This window comes from Vicugna pacos, unplaced genomic scaffold (genome assembly GCF_048564905.1).
Source record: "Vicugna pacos unplaced genomic scaffold, VicPac4 scaffold_20, whole genome shotgun sequence".
NCBI lineage: Eukaryota > Metazoa > Chordata > Mammalia > Artiodactyla > Camelidae > Vicugna > Vicugna pacos.
The window spans coordinates 28709817-28721079 of record NW_027328741.1 but is presented as its reverse complement, the minus strand read 5'-3'; the positions used below and the strand labels follow the sequence as shown (position 1 = coordinate 28721079).

The following is an 11263-nucleotide window of genomic DNA, read 5'->3' as shown; positions in this document are numbered from 1 at the left end:
GATGAACCAGAAACCAATTAGTACTTTTCCCTCTCTCCATGTTTTATTCCTTTTCCAAATTCATCCATTTTTTCTTCTTCCTTTCAAGAAATTATTTAAATTAACTCCCATATTGTTCCATCAAAAGATCATATCAATCAAGTATCTATTTTTTCTTTAAATGGCAACTTAGTCTCTCGTTTAACTCTTTACTCTACTTGAAAAAAAATAAAGAAAATACAGGTACACATCTATTTTTATTGCCCCCCAAAAATTGCAGATATTTGTCGACGTTTGCCAACATCAATTTTAATCTTTGTTATCCTGCATAATCTGGTAGTCCTCTGGTACATCAGCTGTAATTAGGATGACGTTCATAAACTGAAAATTGCTGATGAGTTGGCCTTGAAAGAGATGTAGCTGATGTATCTGATATCACTGGCACTGGAAAGTGTGGGTTGATCCCTGGTTGAAGATTAGGAAAACGACCTTCATTGGCAGATATGTCATGATATCTGTTTGGAAAAGCAGAAGGCTCCACCATCAGTCCAAAATAATTGCTCTATATGGGAGAGAAGATGCTGTACTGAGAAGTAGAAATTGAAGTTGCAATGGAGTTCACAACATGGCCATTTGCTTCATTGTAGCTACTTTGAGAGTGCCCGAGGACAATGTTCAACTGATTTAAATTACCTCATTGATACACTGCAATTTGTTCTGGTGGTCTAACTGACATTGATGATGGAGGAGAGAAATCACCTCTGATCGGGATAGTTGTATCACCAATTATGTGGCTACTAGAGGGCTTTCTTATTAGAGTCATATTTGAATTTGCAGAAGGTAAAAATGCACTTTCTCCACTAGTGTCAGTCACAAAACCAGAAATATGATAATCCATATTACCCCCTGCTTTAAAGTGCTTCTTGTTGATATCTTCAGCCAGTGAAGACACCAGAGAGGAATTTTTAATCCCAACTCTTCTTTTTATTCTCACAAAAAGTTGGGGACAACATCATTAAAATTTGGATTATGATACAACTGCAGCTACTACCAAAGGAGAAACATTTTTGTAATATATTAACCAAAATACAAGACTACAAAAAGGCTAACCTATTAAACCACAGATTTCATGTTTACTATGCATAGATAATATTATCAAAATATAAACATTGCTAACGATAGTGTGAAGTTCCTTAATTGGAATATACACATTTAAATAGTATACTCATCAAATTTAATGACTTAGCATTTGCAGTAATGGTGAACGTCACTTTTTAAAAGCAGCTTTAATAGCTTTATTTAGATTTCTGGAAAGATTCATGGTTGAAAGCAAAGTTTCCCTTAATCTTGACTACTTAAGGCACTGTCCTCATTTTTTTAGAGAAAATAAAGGATTCTAGCCTTAGTAATCTTTTACAATTTTCAAAATCTAGCTTTACATTTATATTACTATTGATTGATATACAAAATAAATTTTTATATATAAGTTACCAAGTGGTAATTAAAATTTGTCAATACCTTTCTTAAAACAGAGGCTACTTTTCCTTCTGCCAGAAAGTCAGCTAGACAAGGAGTCCTTTGAAAATTCTGCCACACTTTCCTAAACCCATAAAGTTTAAGATGTCTAAATAAACTTTTCATACTTCCAGTTTCAAATATTCTGTAAGGGGCCTTTCCTTCCAAAACTTCCTTCTTGAAGACATCTTCAACAATCACTATGGAAGATCCATTATCACCCCACCAGATGGATTTCAATTGGTCATCCCCAGCCATTTTCCAGAGTTTTCTTGGAAATTTCAGAGAATGAAATTCATTATCTTCATCTGGTACAGAGACATAATGTGGGTAACATGGTGTTTTTATTAAGGATTCTTCAGACAAAATCTGAAAAGCATTTTATTCAATCATAGACCTCAAGTCTAAGTCCCCAGAGAATGTTTGATCACACAATAGAGAACTTCCGGAATTTCCTGAACCAGTTGGTCCATCCTTAGGAGACACACCTTGAATTTCTGAAGAAATATGTGGCATCTCAAATAACTTTTTCTATAGCTACTTTTCTAATCTGCATGATTTTGAGCACTGCAGCTTCAAATGCTGCTTCGGCAGGGCTGCACAGGTAAACTGCTAGGCCTTCACCATGGTTCTCAACTTGAGTAGCTGTGACATCACAAAACGACTGGTCTCCCAGCAACTCAAGTGTAACATTCAGCCAGTGTTTATTTCTCATTCATCCAGTAAAAATGATACAGATAGGATGCTTGTTTTTATAGTCTGATCTGCAAATATTATCCCAACAATATCTTTTTAAATAATTTAATTATGGGGTCTATGAAATAAAACCAATCTCCAAACTTTTGTACAAAAATTTATACCAGGTTTGTAAACAGAGTATAAATAATGCACAAAATATATAAAATAATTTTAAAGTTTTGGAATTTAAAGTGAAATTTGTGTAAAACCTGTACAGAAAATACATATCTATTTCAAAATCATTTGTAATTAAAGTGAAACATAATTTGATTTGGAAATGGAAGTAGGTATTTATCTGTGTACTTTATAATAAGTATCTCTATATTCAAAACATGAGCAGAATAAATATGTTTATTTGTTTTGTATAAAAATAAATGGTAAATAATTATGAAATAAAATTAGAAAGAAATAATGAATCAAATTTAAGAAATCCCAAAGGGCGGAATTTTGTTTTAATTGTAATTCAGTTCTATAAGTTAAAAAATGTAATTTAATATTCTACTTTAAAATTAGAAAAGAGAAAATCTTATTGTATATTTATCAATGTTTATCTTTGACTTTCTTTCACTCAGAGGTTTTTCAGTCCCTAGAAGGAATAAATTTTCTTATCATCTTTATAATCCATAACCTTGTGGCTTCTGTTAAGTGTTCCAAAATGATGTTGATAAATACACTTATGCACAAGATCCTGGGTTCAATAAGCACTGCCTCCATTAATGGGCAAACAAAGAAACAATCATAAAACAAAAAATAACACTATATGTGTGTTGGGTGGAAAAGACCAGGTAATGCATTTTAGGAAGCAATATGTATTTCAGTCCTGAAACAGTTAATATTGTTAGTAAAATATGGCATTTTAAGGCAAGTGTTTTGTTCTTTAATTGTAAATAGCTATGTTCTGTATCAGTAAACTTTAGTAAATCCAGTTCTACCAAAAGTTATATTATTTATTTAGATATAAATTCCATTAAACATAAACCAAATTCAAAATAAGAGATAAAATTTTTTAATATGTAAATGTGCACTAAAGCTAGAATGTAAATTTATTTTTCAGTATGTGTGCATTCCATTCTAAATAAACATTAGCAACCTGAATTCATTGCATATTATAAGTATTATAAATATAGTTATGTATGATTTAGTCCTGATTCATAAATATTACTTAACATATGCAAATCTATATATGTGATACAATCCCTTAAATAGCTGAGAATTCAAAAACAATAATCTCAAAAAATGTAGGAAAATTATTCACAGGTCTGATCTTTATACTTTTATAGAAATATTATTTACAAATACACTTTAAACAGAATGTAACTAAAGATAATAAAAGCCATATATGAAAAACCCATGACTAACATCAAGTTCAATGTTAACATACAGGAATGTTTTCCTCTGGTCCAGTAATAAGAAAAGGTAGCTCATTCTCACAAATACTAAATTACACAACTTGAAGTCCTAGCCAGAACAACTAGTCAAGAAAAAATATAAAGGCATTCAACTTGTAAAAAAACAGTAAAATTTTTACAGATGACTTAATTATGCATAGATAGAAAATTCCATAGAATCCTCCAGTGACTGCAACAAATAATGAACAAACTTAGTAAACTTGCAGAATACAAAATCAATATACAAATTTCCATTGCTTTTTAATATATTAACAACAAATTATGAGAAAGAGAAATCAGGAAAACAATTGTGCGTATATTTATACATAATAGAATAAACTAGGAATACATTTGATAAGTGAAATAAAAGATCTAAACATAGATCTATAAATTACAGTTTCAAGAAATATAAGTAAACAAAATAAATAGAAAGATATTCTCTGATTATGGATTGTATACAATGTGAGGAACTATTCTTATCTATCATTTACATGTTCAATCTCCCTTGTACTACTTATTGAGGAGAATGTCTATTCTTCATTTTATACTCTTGCTTCCTTTTTCATGGGTAAATTGATCATAAGTGTGAAGGATTATGTCTGGGTGCTCTATTCTCTTCTATTGACTGCTGTCTGTTTTTGAGCCAGTATCATGTAGTTTAAATTACTAAAGCTTTGTTGAGCTGTTTAACATCAGAGAACATTACACTATTAGATTTAATAAACTTTTTCAAGATTATTTTGTCAACTCATGATCTATGTGTTTACATATAAATTTTGAAATTAACTGTTCTATTAAATGGAAAAGTCTCATGGGTACTATGACATGAATCACACTAAATTTAGATTGCTTTGTGTAGTATGGTTGTTTCAACCACATTGTTTCACATCATTAACATAAGAGATCTTTTCATTTCTTTGGATCAGTTATAATTTCCTTCATCAATGTTTTCTATTTTTTAATGTATAGGTTTTCTTCTTATTTGTTAACTTCATTTCTACACATACTTTTCATATATATATAATTATATATATATTATATTTCTAAACACATTTCCTACACAAATACAAAAGGCAGAAGGCAGTGGCAAGACATATTCAAAGTCCTGAATGAAAGAAAGCTGAAATCTAAGATAATTTATCAATCAAGGCTATCCTTTAGAATAGAAGGAGAGATAAATAATTTCCAGACAAGCAAATACTGAAAGAATTTAACAACAGAAAAAGAAATAATGAAAGATATACTCTAAAAAAAAAAAGCAGGATGCTATAGAAAAGAGAAAGGCATAATTAGAAAGGCAATAGCTACAATGTCTGACAATAGAATAAACATGATGTTGTAAAACAGGACATCAAAAATTTAAGGGTCACAGAGTGAAACAGGAAAATACAGAGTATTTTCTTCTTGTTTCTGTTCTCTATAGGAGGGGTAAGAGTTGTATTCCTTTCAGTTAAAATAAAAATATATAGTAATGGGACAATATACATACGAAACATGGTAACCATATGTCAAAAGCTTACAATGAAGTTACAAAGCCAAAAGAAACCAAGATAATAAAAGAAAACTTATCAAGCCAAACAAAGAAAATGAAATGAACAAAAAGGAAATACTGAATCAACTGGAAAATGACATTCAAAATGGAAATAGCACCAGTCAATCAATAATTATCACAAAAGTTAATGGACTTAGTGCTTCAATCAAAAGATATATATTGTCAGATGGGATAATATAACAAGTCCCTACATTATGAAGCATAAAAGAGACTCACTTTAGTAAGAGGAACACACATTATTTGAAAGTCAGAAGATGGAATAGCATATTCCATGCTAATGAACATGACAAGAAAGCAGGAATAGCAGTCCTGACTTCACACAAAATAGACTTTACATGAAAGGCCTAAAGATAAACAAGGACATGATATAATGCTTAAAGGAGCAATAAAAATTGAGCGTATTAAACTCATTAAGATATATGCACTCAATATAGGAGCACCTAAATACATAAAGCAAATACTAAAAGATAAAAAGGGAGAAATGGATGGGAACACAATCATAGTAGGAGACTATAACCCCCCATTACCATCACTAGAATTGTCTTTCAGACAGAAATTTAAAAGGGAACAATGATAAAAAAGATACAATAAAATAATTGGAGTTGGTTGATATTTCCAAAACAGTTTTCCTCCTCAAACAGAATATACATTCTTTTCCAGTTCAAATGGAATATTTTCAAAGAAAGATTATGTATTCAGCCACAGAAGAAGCCTGAACAAATTTAAGAAGATAAAAATTATTTCAAGCATCTTTTGTGAGTATAATACCATGAAACTAGAAATCCTTCAAGGAAAAACAGGGAGAAAAATGACTGCATGAAAATTAAACACCATGGTACTAAGACAAGTGGGGCAGGTAAAGAATTAAAAGAAGAAATTAAAAAATATCTTGAGAAATATGTCAAAACACTACACAAAATCTATGGAATACACTTAAAGCAGGCTTAAGAGGGAAGTTCATAGTGACAAGGCACTCCTCAAAGTAGAAGAGCAATTTCAAATAAATAATGTAATGTTCTATGTAAACTAATCATGATAGAAGAGCAAACAAAACCAAAAGTCAGCAGAAAGAGAGAAATAAAAAGATCAAGGAAGAAATAATTGAAATACACATTAAAAAATAGAAAAAATCAATCAAACTGTTTCTTGAAATAGTAAACATATTTGACAAAACTCTGGACAGGCTCACCAACAAGAAAAGAGAGAGAACACAAATAATATAAAAATGAAAATGGAGAAACTACAAAGAGTACAACAAACTTACAATATATCATAAGGGAATAACATGAGCAACTGTATGGAAACAAACTGGATAACCAGGAAGAAAAGGAGAAGATTTTGGAAACATTCAGCCCACCAATATTGCATCAATAAGAAATTAACCATTTGAACAGACAGATCACCAGAAATGGAATAGAATTATCAATACAATAAAAAATATCTGCTAACAAAAATTCAGACCCAAATAGCTTCACTAGGGAATTTAACCATACAAAGAAAAATCCATACAAGTCCTCCTCATACTCTTCCAAAATATTGATATGGAGAGAGTACACACAAACTCACATGGTAGGCCAACAACAACCTGATACGAAAACCAGACAAAGGCCCTACCCCTAGAGAAAACTATAGGCCAATATCATTGATAAACATAGATGTAAATATCCTTAAGAAAGTATTAACAAACAGAATCCAATAGCATGTAAAAAAAGAACATACACCATGGTCAAGTTAGGTTCATCCCAGGAACACAAGATGGTTTCACTTATGCAAATCAATCAATCAATTGTGATACACCATATCAATAACAGGGAAGACAAAAAACCACATGATCATCTCAGTAGATGCAGAGAAAGCATTTGATAAACATTAACACCTATTTGCAATAAATGTTGCCCATTCTCAGAATTTCAATTCAATATAGTCATGGAATTCCTATCCACAACGATCAGGCGGGGAAAATAATAAAAGTATTTAGACTGGAAAAGAAGAGGCAAAATTGCCATGATATGCAGAAATGACACTATATAGAGAAAACTGTGAAAGCTTCACAAAAAATACTTAGGCTAGAAAAGGAACTGGGCAATGTACCGAGATTAATGTACAAATACCAATTGCATTTCTTTACACTACCATTGAATCAACAGGAAAAAAAATATAGAGACAACCGTTTTTATAACTGCACCCAAAACTATAAAATGCTTACAAATAAATCTGACCAAGGAGGTGAATGAATTATACATGAAGAACTAGAAAACATTGATTGAGGAATTCAAGAAATATGTGAAGTTTGAAAAGATACCCAATGGTCTCTAATGGAAGAAAAAAAATGGTTAAAATGGTCATACTGCCCAAGGCAATCCCCAGAATTAATGTGATTTCCTATCAAATTATGCAAAACTTTTCTTTTTGGGACTGAAACAAATGATCCTAAGATTTACATAGAGTCATAAAACATCCATAATTTCCAAAGAAATATTATGGATAAAGAAAGAGGCTGGAAGAATAAACCACCAGTTCTCCATACACTACTGCAGAGCTACAATAATCAAAGTGACATGATATTGGTACAGAAACAGGCATATGGACCAATGGAACAGAATAGAGGGCCTAGGAATAAATCTACAGGCCTATGTTCTATTAATCTTTGACAGAGTAGCCAGGAATATGACAGAGAAAAGGACATCTCTTCACCAAATGTTGTTGGGAAAATTGGATAGCAGCATCAGAGCAATGAGTTAGAGCAATCCTTCACTCCATACACAAGAATAAACTCAAAATGGGTTGAAGAATTAAATGTAAGGCAAGACACAGTATATCTCCTAGAAGAAAACATACGCAAAACACTCTGATATAAATCTCAGCAATGATCTCCTAGAACAGCCAACCCAGGTAATGGGTGTAAGAGCAAAATTAATAAATGGGACCTAATTAAACTTATAAGCTTTTGCACAGCAAAGGGAACCATAAACAATGCCAAATGACAACCTAATATATTAAAGAAAATATTTAGAATTCATGCAAATGACAGTCTTAATATCCAAAATATAAAGACTTCATACAACGTAATAATAATAATAAAAAAAAACCCAATCTGGGCAAAAGCCCTAAACAAGCATTTCTCCAATAGAGACATACAAATGCCACATAGATATGTGAAAAATAATATTGCTCCATATCATTATCAGAGAAAGGCAATTCAAAACTGTAATGAAGTATAACCTCACAATAGTCACAATGGCCATTATTCAAAGTTCCACAAATATTAAATGCTGGCATTGCTGTGGAGAAAGGGGACCCTCCTACACTGCTGGAAGGAATGTAGTTTGGTGAAGTCATTGTGGAAACCAGGATGGGGATTCCTCTTAAGTATAAAAATAGACTTAACATATGATCCAGCATTCCCACTTCTGGGTATACATCAAAGGGAACCATAATTCAACAAGACACCTGCAACCCAATGTTCTTAGCAGTGCTATATACAACAGCCATGACATGGAAGCAACCTAATTGTCCAACAACATATGACAGAATTCAGAAATTATGCCGTATTTACACAATGGAATAATATTCTGCAATAAAAAATGATAAAACAATGACATTTGCAGCAAAATTGATGTCCCCAAATAGTGTCATTCTAATTGAAGTAAGTCAGAAAGAGAAAGAAAATTAACACATGACATGATATATGTGGAATCTTCAAAAAAATTTGGATGAGGACACTATGATTTCATCTACAAAACTGAAACACAGTCACAGATCTACTAAACAATTTTATGAATACTGCAGAAAGGGGCTCTGAGAGGATATATTTGGGAGCTGTAGATTCATAAATTATTTTCACTACATATAAAAATAGATTTTTTCAAAATTTCTGTCATATGACGCAGGACAGAAAGTCAAATATTGTGAAGTAATGTTTAATAGGCACAAAAATATATGCATGTAAGGGGACACTGTGCTACACACCATAGATTGACACATTGTAAATGATAGTACTTCAATGATAAATAAATGAATAAATATGTACATAGGTAAATTAAATAAATAAATAAATAATAACAAAATAAAAATATTTAAAAATAAATGAAATACAAATATTCACACTACTTAACGTTACACATCAAGGATCAAGGAGAAAACAGAAACAATAAAGAAGAAAATTGAATGAATGTGAGTAAGGCAAATAACCAGAGAAACAATTGAAAAGATAAAAAAAAATACCTAAGTATGTTTCTTTTAAACAAAAACTGGGCAAATGTTTAGGTTGGCTAAGAAAATAAAGACTCAAATATAATTAGAAATAAAACAGAAGATATTACAACTGATGTTGTAGAGATGCAAAGCATCATAAGAAATTACCACTAGCCAACGATTTGAATGACTTAGAAAAAAAGACCAATTCCCAGAAACATATGTCTTCCAATATTGAATCAAGAAGAAATTGGAAAGATAATAGGGCAAAAGTGTGTTTGAGTAAGTCAAAAATCAAACTTCCAAAACCAGAAAAAATTTACAGGACAACATTACTGGTGAATTCTGTCATACATTTGAAAACAATTTTCACCAATTCTTCCCCAAATCTTCCAAGAATTTGTAGGGTGTGAAAGATTCCATACATGTTTTATGATGTGAGCTTTATTTGCTTAACAGGCTAGAAAGGACATTACATGCAAAATATAGAATATTATCCCTGATGAACATATGTACCAAAATTATCAACAAAACACAAGCAAAATGAATCCAACAACACATTTAATTTATCATAAACATACATGAGTAAAGGGATTTATCCCTGGGTTTAAGGATACGTCAAAATATTCAAATCAATAAAGGTGACATGCCACACTAATAGAATGAGTAAAAGAACTCACATAATCATCTCAATAGGTTTAGAAAGAGCATTGTATATAATGCAACATCCTTTTAAGATACTCCCAACAAATAAATTAACCCTGTCAGTGGCACGATATCATTTACGCACAATATGTGGAGAGAAACGAAGCAGTTCTCCGTTTTTTGATTCTTAGAAGAAGGGTTTATATAGGACTTGCACAATGCCTCACATATAATCTAAGTTATAACAATGTTAATAATCTTAAGCTATTTATGTTCCCATGCCCCTGCAGTAAGCACAGGATGTTAAATGATCAAGGATTGTGTTAAAATTCATCACGGAACTTCATTAAGTAGGCCATCTCTTATCCAGCTGGCTGTGCCTGTCTTAGGTTGTCCTCCTCTGAGGATCTTACCCAGCATAGGCTATCCAGCCATCCATACTGGATACATTGAGTAGGCCATTTCTTATCCAGCCTGGGTATGTGACATTCCTCACAGCTTGTTTATCAGTTCAGCCCATGGTCTCATTCTCTAGAGTCTTCAGACAGGAGCCTAAAAATCCAACATCCCTTGACAGAAAAATGGATGAAGAAAATTTGATGTTTATATACAATGGAATCAATACTTTGCATTCTTATCAACAGTGTCCACGGTGTTACTTTTTCTCCACAATCTCACCAACATCTATTTCTTTTCTTTTTGATGAGAACCTTCTGATAAGTGTGAGGTCTTGTCTCATTTTTGGTTTATGACATCGCTAATAATTTATAACTCTGAACACATTTTCATGTATTTTATAGCCAACTGTATGTGTTCTGAAGAAAATTGATTCAGATCTATGTATTCAGTTCCTATGGACATCTTTTTTAATTGGATTGTTTGCTATTTTTTGTTCTTGTTTTGGGGTAAGACTTTGCCATATATTTTGGATATTAACACTTGATTAGAAATTATCATTTGCAGATATATTCTCCCGTTGTGTTGGTTGACTGTTCATTTTATTGATCATTACTTCTGTAGTGTAAATCTGTTTAGTGTGACACAATCATATTTTGTTAATTTTACTTCTGGTTCCCTTGCCAGAGGAGACATATGTAGAATCAAATTAAGTCCAAAATCAGAGTGTACTTGTTATGGTTTACCCTAGGATTCTTTGTTTTCAGGATTTATGTTTCTTATGCCCAGTAGTGGGATTGCTGTGTCATATGATAGGTCTATTTTTATTATTTAAAGGAACTTCCATACTGTATCC

General features: G+C 31.7%; 1 long non-coding RNA gene across 1 annotated transcript; it reads right to left on the bottom strand.

Annotated features, from left to right (window-relative positions):
• Nucleotides 1-217: 217 nt before the first annotated feature.
• Nucleotides 218-1768, bottom strand: LOC140694186 (uncharacterized). The gene is made up of 2 exons (XR_012069926.1): nt 1498-1768; nt 218-541 (listed from the first exon to the last, which is right to left on the bottom strand). It is a non-coding gene; the product is annotated as an uncharacterized lncRNA (long non-coding RNA).
• Nucleotides 1769-11263: the final 9495 nt, after the last annotated feature.